The sequence below is a fragment of the Vicugna pacos genome, unplaced genomic scaffold (assembly GCF_048564905.1).
Source record: "Vicugna pacos unplaced genomic scaffold, VicPac4 scaffold_133, whole genome shotgun sequence".
NCBI lineage: Eukaryota > Metazoa > Chordata > Mammalia > Artiodactyla > Camelidae > Vicugna > Vicugna pacos.
Window position 1 is genome coordinate 90,215 of NW_027328813.1, and position 17,750 is coordinate 107,964.

Genomic DNA, 17,750 nt, shown 5'->3' on the forward strand with positions numbered 1-17,750 from the left:
TTGTTTCTTTGTTTCAAATTTTAAACGTGGCAACTGGGAAACTTTCTTTACATGGCTCTCATTTCATTTCTGTTGCGCAGCCTGTCCTGGTACATGCTCATCCCTTTGCTTATAGATGAGATGCTGAGCCCCGAGAGGCAGAACGAGGCGCTGGTTGAGCTGCGGCTGGAGCCGCTGTCACCTGCCTCCCAGGCCCAGCACCTTTTCAGCTCAGGCCGTCTCTTCCTGCCCGACAGCCACCATGCCAAGTTAGGACATCAGAAACACCGCCAGGGACTTCCTAATGAACTCCTTATGCAGGGAAAGGCGTATCACGGTGTATGGGACAGAGCAGGGAAATGTTCATTCCCACTTTGTCCCTGTGATTAAGTCAATGGCCCCACTTTGCCTCGGAAGTACAGATGAGCTCTTCTGGGCTGCCTACCCCCCACCTTCTGCTCTGTTTCCCCGTATATCTATCATGTTTTCCCTCGGGCTGAAGAGGGTGAGATGCCTTTGCCGAGACGTGGTCCCCCTTTGCTGGGGTGAGTGAGGGAAGCTGTGTCCCCCCGGCCTACGGCCTCGGTCCTTGAGTCTGGAGAGGGCTCATGGTGGTCCCACAGGTGGCGGTCAGAAGACCTGGCATGTGCTACCGGGCCCGCTTTGGAGGTGGTGCTCTGTGATTCTTGAACTTACCTAAGATCAGATCCTACTTTCTGGTTGTTGGTAAGTTGGAGGAGAAGATGCTAGGGAATTAATAAAAAGAATGTCTAGACCAGCCCTGTGAGTGAGAAGCACAGGGGACACTAGTCCCACCTGCGAGAGCCCACCTAGCAGGCTCTGGATGAATTTTCTGTTCCTCCCCAGAAATACCTCTATGGCTTAAGGAAGAGGAGAGGCATGTCGTGGCCATGATCTGTACTTGTCCTCACAGGGCCCTGTGATCTACATGCCCGCACTCCCCATCTGCTTCTTGGAGATGAGCTGGCATGTTTAGGAGCCTGGGCACTGCTGAGGGCATAGCTCCCAGCACCGTGCTACACAGAGTCTCGCTCCGTTCACCTCATCTGTCAACTCCTGCTGAGGCCCCAGACATTAGTCAAGTAGGTGCATCAGCGAAACCTAAGCAGGGACCACCTTCTCCCCCTGGACAGACTGGTGAGTGAGCAGTGGAAGCCTGGAGCCCTGCCCCAGCCCCCACGCCAGTGCCACTTCTTTTGTCATAGGAGGCACTGGTGACATTTTTGCTCAACAAATGCTTGTCTCTGAGTCTGCAGACCCACCAGAGGATGCCAGCTTGTTTTTGCCTTTTGAAGTCTGCCCTTGGGACTTGGCGGAGTAGCCGGATGTGTACTTAGCCCACAGTGGTTCAGCGCATTAAACCTGCCTCCTTGTGGGTCTGTCTATTCTGGTACCATAAGGGCTCAGCCAGCATCTGAACGTCATTGAGATAACGCGGCCAGTGAGCTCGGGTCAAGCACATTCTCCTCCAGTCACTTTTACTCCATTGTTTCTTTTACTATTCCACAGTCATTAATTTTTTAAACAATGCTTTGGTGCAGGAGCAGAGCCTCATTCTCTCCTGCTACTCTTGGTGGAAGTGAGTAAAACGGTTCAGACTGAAATGCGACAATAATTTGTAGCTCAAAAGCTGCCTAGTCGCTTGTAGGTCGAATTTTGGTTAGGGGAGCTGAACACGTTGTGGTCCCCCGGCAGCGCCGCTCCCCTCAGGCCCCTGCTTTCCCTTGAGCAGGAGGTGAGGTTGGGCCTCACCATCCCCGCGTCCCTGGCCTCACACACTCACATAAATTCTTGTACATGCAGTCAAAATTATTTTTGTTCTTGTGTGATTCTAATTTTCTCTTGTTCCTCTTTTCCTTTTTCTTTACTCCTTTTTCACTTGTACTGCCCAGTGAGCATGTTGTTGCTTCTGAAAATGTGGGCTGTGCACACCCTGCATTGGAAATAGCCAGATTGCCCTCCGTACAGTCTCCATCGCTTTAAAAAGCAACAACTTAACAGCTGTTTTGATCCATCTATTATCTTAGTCATTTTTTATTTTCTAATTTTTTGGAATATTTGCTTTGTTAGCTCATCACCCACTGGTGTTTGATACCTGTTGAAATCCTTGCTTTTGAGGAACATGTTTGGTCCTCCTTTTATTTGATGACAAATGCGCCCTTATTAAATTTGTTTCATTGTTTTGAAGAAGTAAGATGTGAATTGATTTAGTCGGCTGCTCAGGGATTCTTTTCATGGAGTATTTAAACTTGTAAGGTCAAACTCTGCAGCATTTTGCTCGATTCCTGCTTTTACACAAACGTGCTCAGCACGCGGTTCCTGGCTGTCGCTGTGTGACGTGCGTGACGTCGCTTCCTGGCCGGCGGTCACTGGTGAGGATGTGGCCGCCACGGAGGTGACAGCTGCAGGGGACGCTGTTGGAGGAAGAGGTCACCGTTTGGTTCTTTAATTTTTTTTTTTTGCATTCAACTTCCCCGTGCCATTTACTTTACTTTGCCTTCATAAATGGGCAGAATTGGGTCTAAAATCCATGCCACTATTTTTTCCCTTTACGAGGCTGGTTTTTCTGAGTATCAGGACAACATGGCCTTCTCCTAAGTAGCTGGCTTACCTGGATCTGTTGGGCAAAGGGACTGCTAAAAGGGCCGTAGCTTCCTCTCTGCTCCAGCCAGTGGGCATTCAGAGCTGGGTCTGTGGTTTGCCTCAGCAGCCGTGCAGACCTTCCTGCCTCGGCCTTTACTTTTAACCCATGTTGGCAGTAAAGAGCTGAATCCGTTTCTGTTGCAGCTGACGCCCACCACGTGGGCCCCCTAACGTGTCGTTAGTTTGTGGTAGTCAGTCCCCAACACCCCAGTCAACAATGAAGGAAGATGATTTGTCCAACCCAGGACCTTGGATTCTCAACCCTACCCTGGTTCATCTCACCTGGTGGAATTGTTTGGCCACCACCATCATGCTGACCATGAGGCCTTGTTTCTCCTTTCATGCTCTGGTCCAAATGTGGACACTTCATTTTTCACTGAATTTGTCTCGCTTGAGACAGGCCAGAATATCTGAATGAGTCCATCACATTCTGGGTGGGGAACAGAACAGAAGTAAGTGTCGCAAGTAGATGGAGTCTAGGCTGTCCGGGTTGGCAAATGCAGGCTGGGATCTGTGATGGCTGGGCTGTACACTGGACACAGGCCTTTCCCATGGCTCCTGAGAGCCCATGAGTTGAAGTGATAACAGCCTTGCGTGGGTTCCCCCATCCTCATCTGCTCATTGGCAAGTGTGTCTGCTAATTAGGAGCTCCCCCAGACCTCGGGCCCTTCAAAGCTCAGACCATGGGAGAACCTTGAGTCCCTTCTCCTGGGCCTCCTGTGTGAGAATCCACTGCCTTCTGAGGTGACCAGCGGCAGGAGATGCCTCCCCATCCAGGGAGCACCCTACGGAGGACTGTTAGTGCACCATGCTGTGAGCTTGTGTGTTTCCGGCCATGGTCCCTACAGAACTACAGTTGAGATGGGCTTATTGATGGAGATAACAGGACTGATTCCAGGGCAGGGCCTGGGGGAGGGAACAGTGGAAATTGAATGTGACCTCAGACACCTCGGTGGGTGCTGGGGCTGTTACTAAAATGGGGAGTCTGGGAGATACCTGACAGGAATGGAATTCCAGAGTAAATGGTGGACATGAGGCATTTTTAAGATGCCATTTGTCATCCAAATTAGGACTTCAAAGAGGCACTCGGGTCGATGAGCCTGGGGCTCAGGTGAAGGAGCCGGACTAGAGATACACGTTGGGAGTCGTCATTCTTAGCTGGTGTTCACAGCCTTGCATGTGAATTAGATCATCTCGAGAGCTGCAGACTGAGACTGAGGGGGGCAGGGCTGTGTCTTGGTTGGAGGAAAGCCCAGACCATACAGCTCTGGTGTGTCAGTCAGTGGCGTTTGCCATTTTCAAAGCAATGCCAGTTATCCTTAAGGGGCCAGGGGCTGGGCAGGGCCAGCCAGGAAGAAATCTGAAGGGAGGGTCGTGGCCACGTGTGCGTCTTGGGAAGGTGCAGAGGCTGCAGGGTACGGGAGGGTAGACTCCTCAGAAGCTAGAGTTGCAGTGAGGAGTGGGGAGAAGTTAGTCACAATCACCTGTGAGGGAGGGAGGGAGGCCTAGGGAGCCCCACCTTACCGGACTCGCTTTCCCATGAACAGAAGGCAGTCAGACAGAGGATCTGAGGTGAGAAGGGATGGGCACTGGGAGGGGAGCCAACCTGGAGAATGGTGCTTGCAAAATTCTGGAATAGTCTCCCTGAAAAATAGAGTTAAAAATACCCAGACTCTTAAGAACATTGTTAGTGACTTGGGAGGAGGCAGTTGTTTTTCTGGCCTCCTAAGGGTAAGGCATGTATCCAGGGATACACAGAAGATACGGGCAGTCTGTTCCGGGGGCTTGATCGTTACCGGGGGAACAGTGCAAGTTTAAAGGGGGAGAAGGGCAGCGGAGGGAAACTAGCCAGGTCCCGTGTCAGGTACCAGTCGGCCGCCCTACTTGCGTGTTTCATTCACATCCATGCCTCCCAGGTGGGCGGCGGCAGCCCCCTTTTGGGGATTGGGAAGCCTTCTCAGAGGGGTTAAAGAATTGGTCCATTTAGCGACTAGTAAATGCTGTAGCAGGATTCAAGCAGGGCCTTGTCAGAATTCAAGGGCATGTTCTCTCTACTGTTTCCAGTACTTCCCTGTTATACCTGGAATGGTGAAGTGGGTCAGTTTTGGAGCCTTTCAGAAAAAGTATGATTTAAGCGCCTCTGGACTGTTTCACAAAGCTCAGCATTCTTTGATGGTTCTGAAGCACGCAGTGATTTTCGTCCCAGAGAGGTAACGTCTAACTCCTTTGATGATGACGTGGTTGCAAATGGTGTACAGGTGCAAAACCAGACTTTGCAGCTTCTGAAGGGAAACTCTCCAGTTCTCCCTTGGTCGGCTTTCTTCCACGGGATGTAACTGTGCTGCAGCGTAGGCCTGAGCTTTCCATATGGAGTGAGAGTTTAATATCCGATGTTAGCATAAAACGGTCAGATGAAGAAAATCGAAGTTGACAATTTATTTTTGGGTTTCATTAGTCAAGATATACTATCAGTTAATGGCCCATATAGCAAATGAAATTGAGTACAGGACATTGCATTTCTTACTTTCTATTTAGAGTTCTCTTACAGAATAATGTTGCCTGCTTTGGAACATCAGCTCCACCACTCACGGCACCTATCAGTGTGTTGGTGTGATTGCATTTACAGAGTGAATGTAATCTGGGCTTCCTCAGCCCCAAACACTTCAGTGCAGAATCACGGGCTGTAGACGTCTGTTAGTCACGCAAATACTTCTAAAATTATATGATTCCAGAAAAGAAAGAAGAGAGAGAGAGAGATTGCCTTTATCAAATTTCCTTTCAGTTCTAAATGAAAACTGTTGTTGAGCAGCTCTGGTTTCCTTTGGATAAGAATATATACATTTCTTTGCATGTAACCTGGGTTTTGGGCTAGAACACCAAGTTCTTGCTGTCCACAAGCCACAAAAATAGTAGCCAAATGGCACACGTGTGAAATATTTTATACTTTTTTCTGAGAAAGTATCCTTGAATTTGGGACTTGGGCTGTGATTTCTGCTTTTTGATTCCCCCACCTGTCTTGTAATCTCTCACTCCTTCCCACGTGGTTCCCAAGTGTTCGTGGTCTCAAAGGAGCGGGCAAACACCCAGTTGGTCACCATGTACTGCTGCTATAGATAGAGCCCAGACAAGACTTAAAGGACATTATCAGAGAGAACTTCCTGGAAGAAATGGGCTGTACATTCAGTTGTGAGGACAGAGTAAGAGTCAGCCAAGAGAAGGAGTCAAGAATGTGGCTCAGGTCGCAGGTGCAGCCCGGGCAGAGGCCTGGAGGCTTTTGGCGTGGGGACCCGGGGAGAGTGCCCTGTGCGGTCCAGGGTGGAGGGAGCCCCTGCTGGGGAGGACACTGGAGAGAGTCCGGGGTGTAGGGCTTTGGAAGAAGTTGAGTTTTACTAGAACTGACACAGTAGGCAGTGAAGGGTGTCAACAGAAGTGACCCTCAGGGAAGGTACTTCTGGTTTTGCTTCTGATATACTACAGACAAAAGGGTCGGGACGGGTGAGAGCAGGTATGTCTGTCCCTTTGAGATCCAACCCGTCATTCATTTATTCATAACACGTGCACTTCAGTGAGTCTAGGGGAGAGAGAGTGTAGCCACATAAATAAGCAAAATGTATTTGCTTCTTGAGAGCTTAGCGTTGTCAGTTAGCCTAGAATGTTCTAGGAAGAGAGGAACAAATTGTGGAGGTTGGAGGGAGGGAAGGCTTCCTTGGGAAACAGTCAAAATGAACCTGGAGGCAAGTGGGAAGTAGGAGCAGGTCAGGGGGCTCCTGAGGTCACTGGGGACCTATGTAATGAGATGAGGCTGGGCGAGCAGGGTCTGGGGTGGGGCTAGAACTCTACCAGGGAGCCTCTGAACTGTTTGAAGTGGGGTTGATGTAATCAAATTTGTGCTTTGGGAAGGCTGTCGTGGCTTTGTGTGTGTGTGTAGCGGGGAAGAGGTGGAGGGTGCCACCAACTGGGGGATCATTTGAAGGCCATTCACAGGCTGGGATATGGGCTTCGGGGCTACTTGGGGACGGCAGGGGCAGTGTGGATGCCGGCTTTTCTTATGGGGGACTTGTTAGCGGGGCTGCCCTAGAGGCACCTTGTGGCTGGAAGAAAACTGATGGAGGCTGCCAGGGGGACATTCCTCTTCTCTCTTTCCATGCCTAGTGTGATTATCTTAGCTCAGCCAACATTTGGAACAAAAGAGCTAATCTCCAGGGTTGCCCAGGCCTTTGTAGAGCTCCTTCGAGTGAGATCTGATAGGATTTAGGTTTGTGTTCAGATCTGGATGTTCACTTAGCTAGAAACGTCCTGTCATTTCGATTTCCATAGGGGTTTTTATTCCTGATAAAGATTGCTTTCTTGGTGAGAGGAAAATTATTACAGCTGTTGTCTTTTTCAAAAAAAATCATATGTTTTAAGAGCTTTAATATTCAAAAGAATAGGAATATATAAAATATTTAAGGAAGTCTTTGGTGTGGTTTCTTTGCTTTCTGAGCTAATGTGGACTTAGTGCCTTTGTATTACTTAATAGCACATCCTTGTCAGTATTTAAAGAGCTGTTAGTGAGCACCCCAGGCCCCACCTCTCAAAGAATCGTTAAAGTTTGCTCTGAAATAGTGAGGTCATAAACGTCTTGTTTTCAGAAATCAAAAGGTTTTAAATACGCACCATAGCTCCATTTATAAAATAATAATAAGTTCAAAATTAAGAAAATGGAGGATAATTGATTTTTTTTAAAGCCTAAACATAAACTTTCTTGTGCTAATTTTGCAACTGGAAATTTTGAAAAGAAAAATCCTACTGCAATATCATCTACGTGGTATATATATATGAGTTTCACGTTTGAAAAGTAACTGCGCAGTGGTTTTCAAAGTCAGGAGCATTCCAGCTCAAATACTGGCAGTGGTGGCTGCTGGTTTTCAATGGAAGAGCCTAAATTTGCCTTCTTAGCTTTTTTTTTTTTTGTACTGAGAAGGTTGAGTAGTGCTTTGCCAGCATGATTTTCGGGCAATTTGAGGGCAGATGTCGTGTTCCAGCAGTGAGATATTTCCATGCATTTTATTTTCTGGATATCACCAGGGCACATGTGGGGTTTGTGCCTGCAGGCTGGAATGCTGCAGGACTCCCTAATCCATCACCATTATGTCCTGGTGCTGCTCCGGTCAGTGAATGATTTTCTGTGACTTGGAGGTAATGTGGTCTGATGGTGATGATCAGACGTGCAGTTAAATGCTATTAATTGAAATAAGAGTAACCTAGAAACATTGCTCTAACAATACAGGATGAGGGAGGAGGATTGGCTGAGCTGCTTGCAGTGGGATGTCTTCTCAGGTGACTCCCTCACCGTGATTCCTGCCAATATCCGCCCCAGCCCTGCACGGTAGTCCTGCCGAAGCAAGCAAGCACTTTGCTCAGAAACGCACTGAATTTCCTTGCGCCTCTGTTTGTTGGCTTTTTTTTGAAAACACATTTTGCCCTTTGCTTAAATGCCATCCATGCTAGTCACCCCTTACACTCATTCTTCTGGACCTCGTCCATACATAGCTGCTGAATGGATGAACAGAATGTAGTATCTCCATGTAGTGGAACATTATTCACACGTAAGAGTGAATAAAAAAGAAAAAAAAAAGAGGAAAATGAAAAATGCCACCTGTTTTGGGAAGTCCACCCTGACTGTTCAACCCACACTTTCCCTTTGAAACACAATCACTTATGCTCCACTCTACTCTTTTTGATAGTACTTACCACCTTCTAATAATCTTTAACGTTTCCAAAAAAAATAAAAAATAAAGAGATGCTGATGCCACTTCAAAATATACAAGCCTTGCTAACAGCATGTTAATTGAAAGGAAGCAGACACAAACGGCCAGATATTGTTGATTTCAGTGATCTGAAAAGCCCAGAAAAGGCACATGCAGAGGCAGAGAGCAGGTGATGGTTGGAAGGGGCTGGGTGGATGGGGATTACGGAGTGAATGCTAGTGATAGGGGGATTCTTTTGGGCTGATGAAGTGTTCTGGAAATAGAAGGTGTTGAGGGCTGCACAACTGTGATTGTGCAGAAGACTGCTGAGCGCTGTGTCTGGGAGTGCCTGTTGTTGGGGCATCTTTATTTTGTTCACATCCTGCAATGTGAAGGGCCATCTTCTGCTGTGGTCATTCTACTCCTGTGAGTGGTGAGGGTCAGGACTTTGTAGAGTCCTGTTTCTTTTCTCCCTCTGGCTGAGTGTAGGCAAAAAAATTTAAGCCTGAGAAAGTGCTCCATCTACAGAAATGTCTTTCAGTTTTGCCTGGTGTAAAAATCTTGAGAGCTTTTAACCGTTGAGGCTAGTCTGTGGGGGTAAATAGCCTATGAAGCCTGGGTGAGCCCGGGAAGAGCCGCGCTTCCCTCCCAGACACGGGTGGGGATTTCACCCCCTTTCAGGCAGTGAAGGGCCCAGACCCGTGGGCAGACTTGACAATCGTGAATATTTACGTGTATCCGCTGCTTCATCTTGGATATTAATTTCAAGCTGAGTCAGTTTGTGACGGCAGCCTCATCCTACATCAGGAATTTATAGTATCTGCTCTTTGAGGTGAAGACCTGACAGACTTGATTATTTAACAGTCTGCTTTGAATTGATATCTCAGATTCCTTTGTCAAAAGCAAAACAGCAGAAATACAGACGTCCTTTAATTCCAATGTGGCCTGGAACGGGTTTAGTGTCTGTGCCTCAGTGGCCTTATCTGCGGGTGGGGAAGATGATAACAGTGCTTCCCTCAGAGGAGCTGGTGAGGGGAGAGTGAGAAGCACAAATGGAGGACTTACACGAGATGCTCATAAATGACCGAATTTAGTGCTCTCCGCCTGGTGAGGCCTTAGGGGTAGAGATGTCAGAACAGAGCAGTCCTAGCCGGAGCTCGATACGTGATGGTAGCTGTTATGATCAGTATCACCACTGTGGGTTATCAGGTAGTTTTAAGACTTGGTAATATGATTTCATGAATAATGTTAAAAGACTAGACATCTCAGATCCAGTTTACATAGTCCTCAAGATTTCTTCTGAGAATTGGATGGTTTCTTCCCTATCTTAAATCTGAGATGAGTCTCTAAAAATTTCCGTATTCCTCCATCCTTTTGCTTTAATTCTCTATTTCTTAAAAAACAAAGTTTTTAGATGGAGTTACTGGGGACTGAATTGAGGGCCTCATGCATGCTAAGCACATACTCTCCCAAATGAGGTATAATCTCTTCCCTGATTTTTTTTTTTAAATTTACATCTTAATTTTCAGAGGTTAGAGGCCTCTAATTATTTTTCTGGAGACTTGTCCATGAACCTGTAAATCTACAATTAATGGACAAAATTTGGTTTATTAAAAAAAATTCTATAGAATATTCTACAGTCCACCCAAAAGGAAATACTCATGGACTTAAAATGTTTCTCCTTTAAGGTGATTTCTCCTGTTTGGTCGAGCTTAATTTGTTAACAGCCAACCTCATCATCATAATGACCAAACTCGCTGTGAGTGGACGCCTAACTGAGGCTAAAATGCTTTGCTCATATTTTACTTCATAGCAAGTGTTTGATTGTAGGTATCAGTGTCTCCTTTTTTGTAGCTGAGGGATTGAGAGATGGGTCAGCTTGCCCCAAATGACACGCAGCTGGCGGTGGCTAGCTCGATGCTGGAATCCAGGCTGCACAGGATGAATTCTCAATTGCTCCTCTAATCAGCTTCCCGTTGAGTGTTTTCCCGAACTCCTGTGAGCCCATAAATGACCGATTTTAGCTATCTCAGCCTGATGAGGTCTTCAAAGGAGAGACACCAGTGAGAATGAGAGGCAGAGTGGCATAAATTAAAATTGTACATTTTCACAAATGTTTTATTCTCAGGTAATGACTGTAAAGGAAATAGTTTTTTAATTTAGTGCTTTGTGAGAACTAAAAACAAAACATTTAAAATAACTATTGTGCAAGAGAGAAGTGGTCTTTGAAAGTCCAACTGTTGCTAATGATGTTACTTGTTTTTTCTAGTGGTGCTTATTTACTGAAAAATTTCCAAACACTGAATTTGTTTTATGTAGTCTTAGTATGAAAGAAAACTTTGTCAGTGAGTATTGTAAGTAAAATCCTTACTCTTTTCTTTCCTGATGATGAATATCTTAGTTGTTTACATGGCTTAAGTATATTTCGTCATTTGTGAAATTTGAGTAATATGGTTTACCTTGTCTGACTGTGAGAGCTGGACGCCTTGTATACAAAGCACCGTAGAGGTGCTTAATAAAAATGTGCTTTCACAGTGACTGATAGTTTAGAAGTATCAACTCTGAATACTAAAAAGGGTAGCTTATTTCTGATGCATATTCAATATGTGTATATATGATATACATTAATATGGCTTCAAGTAACTAGGATTGTTTTTTTTTAAGTGCAGTATGAAGCTTTAATGAAATCTGTGTCATTCTAGTGAGACAGGGACTACTTAAATTGCCTTAAGCAGACGACCTTGAAGATTATTTACACAGAATGTAAGCTCAGAATTCATGTTGCCGTGTAACCATCCATCAGACATTTAATTTCTCGGGATTCTGACCAGAACCATTAAGTTTAGAAAAATCCACATTGATTATTATCAGGGAATAAGCTTCTCTCTTTTGTGACTAAAGAAAATTTTGATTTTTTTCTGCACTCTTTTCAGGTTTTAAAATTTCAAAATTTTGATTTGACATGTCACTTTTTTAATAGAGAGAATAAAGCTCATGCTGTTTTAATATGTAAATAAATGTTTTTGTATTTCAATACCCTTCTATGATTTCCTGGCTCTTTGAGAAGTATTTTGCAAGATACTTAGATTACCTACTGTTGGAAAAATACAGACGTGACTTTTATGAATATAGGCCTAGTACAGTTCTGTTGGTTTTTACTACAGTGCAAGACATGAGACCTAGGAGAGCTTTGCTGCTGATTGCCAGGAGGACAGATCTCAGGTCTCAGTCTCCCCTCGTGTAAAATGAAGTGGCTGGACTGGATTCTTTCCTCTTCTAAGATGAGCTTCCATGAGCCTATGTCTTTTGTTTATATTTAGGAGTATTAGCAATATCAGATTAAATACTGAATACCCCTCCATCCCCCCGAAGCAAAGTGCAGTATATGCTACATAAGCTTCTAGTTATCTGATTCTCGTTTCTCATCTTACAGTCAATTTTTGTGTTGCATGTTTCCCGGCAACCTGGAAGGTCTTTTTAGCCATAGGTGGCGCTGTTGCAACTTTTTACAGTCTTAATTTTTCTGTTTGTAAAATAAGGCTTAAACAATGTGATTTTATTTTGATTCCTTTGCTTAATGCTTCAGAATAGCACAACGTCCATTATGTCTTTCTACCTGGAAAATTTTTTCTGCTTATATCATAGTTTTATTCTTTTATCTCGCTGTGAACATTTCAGACTTGCTGTGCAAACAATGGCAAAATCGGGCTTTTCTTCTAGTGTTAGAAACCAGTGAGCCGGGATATTATAAAACAGCTAGAAGCTGCCTCTGGAGCACCATAAAGCTGAAAGGTGTGTTGAGTTCCCTGAGTATTGACCCCGCCGCTGTGTGTTAATTGGTGGGAGTTGATTTGGTACATATATGATGGGGTGTAGTTTCTTGACTTGGGTTTGCCTGCACGTGCTGACACTGAACCATGTGATCCTGAGTCAGCTCGTTCTGAGTTTTCCCCTCGTCTGTGAGAAGGGGACACTCATATCTGCTTTGTAGAATTGTGAGAATTAGTAATTATGTAACATGTTTACCACAGTGGGTATGTCAAGAGAGCTCATAAACTTTAGCTGCTGTTTTGTGTGCAGCCATCATTATATAGTCTTTGGTAATTACAAAGAAACAAGAAAATAAGAAAAGCTGATTTTATGATGAAAGATATTTGAGGACGTTCCATAATTCCTACACCCATAATTTAGCATCAGCAGAGTCAGAACTGTTACACAGTCGCCCTGGACCAACGTTAAGCCACAGAAATTTTTGTTACTTCATATATGTTGGGGCCTAAGGGGAACCAATACTTATACACATGTTGTCTCCAGCAGCCAACTGAGAGATGACACAAAAGAGTAGGCAGGCGATAAATGTCTTCTTTGTTACTGATGAAGCCACGTTCTCCATGAACTTCAGGGCTGTGGATAAATGAGTGTCATGATACTGTGTCCCAGAAGTAGAGACTCACCCTGTCCCAGGTATCTCTGGGCCACAGCAAGCCTTCCCTTGAGAGAATGAGCCCCATCATGCACAGGGCTGTTCTGCAATGGAGCTGAGCATCCAGGGTGCTTCCCTAGGGTAGTCAACACTGGAGGGAAAGGAAGGGTTTCACATGCCCTGCTTGTCTCCCCGGAATCACAACTCAATCTGTTAATGTGAGGAGGGCTAGCTGTGGGCCAGGGGTCAGGGCTGTGAAGGGAGTAGCACTCTGCATGGCCCAGAGGAGTGGGGAGGAGGTATCCCTTCCATCAGTTTAAACAGGTGGTGGGATGGAACAGAAGGGTTCATCCCATGAGTTTATAAAAGGAGAAATAAGAATTTCCTTTGGGTATTAGTCTAGCCAGGAAACACAGAAGATGATTAGGAAGGAGACTTGTAAACCACTGTAATATTAATTTGACATTTGTTGAGCACCCAAAATGTGCTACATTCTTTTCTGAGCGTTTTACAGAAATGAATCCTTCAATCTTCTCAACAAGCGAGTAAGGAAGGTTTGATTGTTATCCCAGTTTCACAGTGTGGAAATTGAGGCACACAGAGGGTAAGTTGACCAAGGTCACAGAACTAGTAAGTGGCAGAGCAAGTATTTTAACCCTGGCTGTATGGTATTGTGGCTCCCAGAATGGGCTTTGGGTGTTTAGATGTATCTGCATCCCTCGATTTCTGTACGTCTGTGCATCAATTAGCCCAGAAAGGACAGGGAAAGGAGAGTTACACAGGTGCTCACAGTCGTGTCTCGGCAACTGTCCACGAAGAGTGCACCGTGATTAGAATTAATTGTTTTCCAGGCAGCAGATCTGTTGGTATAACAGAAATTTAGTCCATTGAATTCATCTAGAAATCCTTCCTGCTCTGCTTCTGTCCACACTTGCCATGTGACTGCCTGCCCGTGTTTGGGCCGTGGAGGAGAACATATACTCATGGTTGAACTCTGATATTGCAGTCTGGTTCATAGTTTCACATCTTCTGTTACATTAATAAGTTAAATTTCTGGTTTTCTTGCATCAGTGTCTCATGAGTTTGGTTAATGTGAAACCAGTCCATGGGAGCCCAGGGGTTATGATGGTATAAATTTTTAGCACGTTGTGGCACTTCTAGCCATGCAGACATGACTGGGGGATGTACGCCTTTCTCACTGATTTCTCCCAACAGCAGGGTCCTCTCACGGATGTGAGGCTGGGAGCTCTCTGAGTAGCTCAGTCAGAGGCCAAGTCCACCAATCCGAAAATGATGAAGTACCTGGAAGTGGGTTTAATAAAAGTAAAGGGCTTCCAGGTAGTCCGATGGGCTGTTCAAGAAATTTGGTGAAAAGCTGTCCACTGTCTGTGGTTTAGCTGCTTCTTTGCTATTGAAAAGTCTGGAGTAGATGAAGGGATTTTAAAAAGCAGAAAGGAGTGATTTCAGGTGGTACATCCACACCGGTGAGAAGTGATGGATGACCGCCTGTGTGAGGCACAGACAGAGTCTTACAAACTTCATAAAACAGCTTCAAATGCTCTGCCATCTGAGTGCGCTTCATATGGGGTCCAGTTCATCACTGGTCACGCTGTGAGGGCAAGTAACTGACGATGGCAGAAAGGACACGGAGGCATCAAAAAGGTCTCACTCATGTTCCCTGTTTAAAGAATGTGGCACAGTGTATTATATTTGAGCTGGTTTTTCACTGAACAGTTTTTAGTGTTTTCTGGGACTCCCCAGTGCCCCAAGGTTCCATGCAGCTGGGTGTCCCCTCATTGCAGCTCCGTCAGCGCTTGCCCTGGGCTGATGTGGTGTCACGGGAAGCAGGACGGTCAGCGTCCCCGGCTCCTCTGAGCTCCGTCTCCTCATCTGCAGAGCCTGGTTTCCCATCCGTGTCTACTTAGTAGGGTTGCTGAGAATCACACGTGATGGTTATCAGGTGTGATTTCTGGTTGTCTCTGCGATTGGCAAATAGCCAATAATTGATAGAAACTCTTGTTTTTTTTATTGTAATTGTGTCTCCTAGATTGCAGTGGTTTTTAGTCTGCATTTTTTTATAACTTTACTCATTTTTAAATATGCCCTTATTTTATTTATTTTTTTTTTTGAGGTACTGGGGACTGAAGCCAGGACATTGTGCATGCTATGCAGGTGCTCTACAACTGAGTAATACCCACCCTCCTTTTCTGCACTTAAAAATAAATATTGCAATACACAAAATAGCTCTTAAACTCCATCATGGGACCTGGTCTCTGTATAGGCAAATGAACACGTATACTATTTCAATAAGAATAAATGCTGTTGAGACATAAGTTTCTGAATCTGTTAATGTGCTTAAAAACGATCATAGCTAGTGATAAACACGAGACTTAGATCAAGGACTTTTTAGGGTATGTTTTGCCATCATGGGAAATTACATTCTACCGAGAAGGCTAATTGGGTCTCTTTGATATTTGGATGGTTTAGCAGGTGATCAAGGCTTTCCAAAGCTGACAGTTTTGTATTTTAAACTAACTACAAAGTTATCTTCTAGAAGATGGAAATCCTAAGCTTGTGAATTTCCCAGTAATCCAGGGGGTATGTGTCTGTGTCTGTGTCTGTGTGAACGTTTGTGTGTGTGATTTCAGGAATGTAGAAATAAGTTCCATATAGACTTCTGATATCTTTCTCTTCCAGTTCAAGGTTTAAGCATATACTTACACAAATAAATTGATTTTCTTTTGTCATTTGGCATATTGGCGGGAATAAGAGGTTCTCATACTTGTTTCAGAAGGGTTGGGAAGCATGAGCTTAGAAAACGGGAGGAGAAAGAGGCAGAGAGACACTTCACACTTTGTGCAGTATATGAGAAACGGTAGCTTTTCTTTTCTCTTTTCTTCTAAAGCAAACTGGCTCTGAATTGTAACACACTATTACTCAGAATTGCTTTTCTAATCAGATACAAGTGCCTCAGATTTTTCAAGGCAACATGAATGATGAAATGTGTTTTAGCATTTATCTTTAAAAGTAGTTTTATTTCTCAAGTAAAAGACTATAGCCTGTTTCTTCCAGCGTCTCAAGAAATTCTCATTGATCTATGTACATGTTCTATGTGCTTATTTTCTTTTCTTTTTTTTTAAGTGCTTGTTTCATTGTGGTGTGAATCAATGTTTAAAATTTCTGGATTTTGATCTTTAGAAAATGCTGATATATCAGAACTGTTAAAAACCTGATTGTTCTTTGGTCCTTGTTTGGTGGGGCACCCTATTGATTACTCTTGTCTGTTAAAGAGAGAAATTCTTCCTCTAGCCTGCAGATCATTAAGTGTATGGTTTGCAGTATGCCTTTAAATTTCATTGAATGCATTGAACATGATTGTCCAGTGAATTTTGAGTTGACTCATAGTAATGACTTTGCTTTGATTCTGTGGCTTTTGCTCCTCTCCACAAGAGCTTGAATTCTCTGTTGCATTTTGTATACGTGTTCTTCACAGTGGAAGAAATTTTGCATTTTTTACAGAGGTGGTTTTTCCTAACACCTCTGAATGCCTTCTGTAATTGATACAACAAAAATCTGTTATTTCAATGCTTAATTATTTCATAAACTAGTTTTTGGCTTAATCAGAAACAATGACAGAGTGATAATAAAAAATAGGAAAACTTTCCTTCCTTTGAAGAATAGAAATCAGGTGGTCAGGCTCACCCATGCTTTGGGCCTGACACACTTAATCTCATGTCATTGTGTATCATGATTCGGAGATGGAGTTGCTTCAGGTTTATTGATTTTTGTTTTAACATTTGTGTTGAATTCTTTCTCCAGGCTTATGTATCCTGTTGGGTTTGTTGAAACTGTAGAAGGGAAACAAAAGCTTTTTTTGGTTTCCGGAGGCCTGAGTTGCTGATGATAAGGGTTGAGGGTGGGCTGAGGACCAGAGTGACACTCCCTCTGCTCCCAGCTGAAATTGATGAACAATGAAATCAATTAAGTGTATCGGTATTTGACCAATAGAAGTTAGCGAGCCCAAACTGGCTAGTTATGCCCAAAGAAAGTACTGAATTCACCTGCAGAATTAGGTGCTTTACCAAGAAGAAGCAGCTTAGAGCAATCAGAAAAATCAGTCCTATGATGAGATATAAAGTAAATATAATATCTTTTATTTCTGAAACTTTTCTACGTTAAGTTGTGTAGAGCTAAAATTAAGTTTCAAGCACCAGGAGTTAACAGTGTGGGTGGTTCTGTATGATCATTATTCAGGAATGTGCCTAGACTCTGCTAGAGTGGCTGAAGCTGGCAGGAAAAGACCCAGAGCCAGGATTTGTCACCTTAGGGTGTCCTCCATAATGGTTCCATGTGGGAGCCCATGATTGGGTTAACAAATTGTAACAGATCCCAGCCGCCTGTCAAATTTAAGAAGAAAACGTATGCTTAGTAACTGCTTTGCAAGCAAGTGCCTGTGCATCCTCACTCCTGTCTCCTTGCCTTAAAAAGCAGAGATAATGCTTTGCTTGCGTAGATGATGTTTTAGATAGCACTCTGCTCATCGCAAAGCAATGACCCAGGCCCACAGCTATAAAGGCTGGGCTTGTGTGCAGTTAGATACTCTATTATCCCCCAAGCAAGGACCTAGCTGGTCTGGTGGTCTGCTTTGTAATTCACATGTCTAAAGGATGTATCTTATTCCCCTCACCCCATGACTTACCTAAAGATACACTAAGCCTTTGTACTCATGGTGGATTCTACAATCTCTGTCTCATCCTTCTTTCCCCAAGTTCCTGCTTACTATCACACAACTGTTAATGACGTTTTCCTTTGATTATACACAATAAATATGGGATCATTTGAGAGGCTCGTGGAGTTGGGTCCCTACGCCCTCTCTCTTTCGTGACTTTTTCCACAGAGTCTTGAGTATTCATTCCCTGTACGTAAGACTTCTGCCAGCCAGAACCCACAGTTCC

At 44.3% G+C, this 17,750-nt stretch overlaps 1 long non-coding RNA gene across 1 annotated transcript in view; it reads left to right on the top strand.

Annotated features, from left to right (window-relative positions):
* Positions 1-17,750, top strand: part of LOC140695089 (uncharacterized) — a 57,309-nt gene that overhangs the window by 6,003 nt on the left and 33,556 nt on the right. The window lies entirely within an intron of this gene.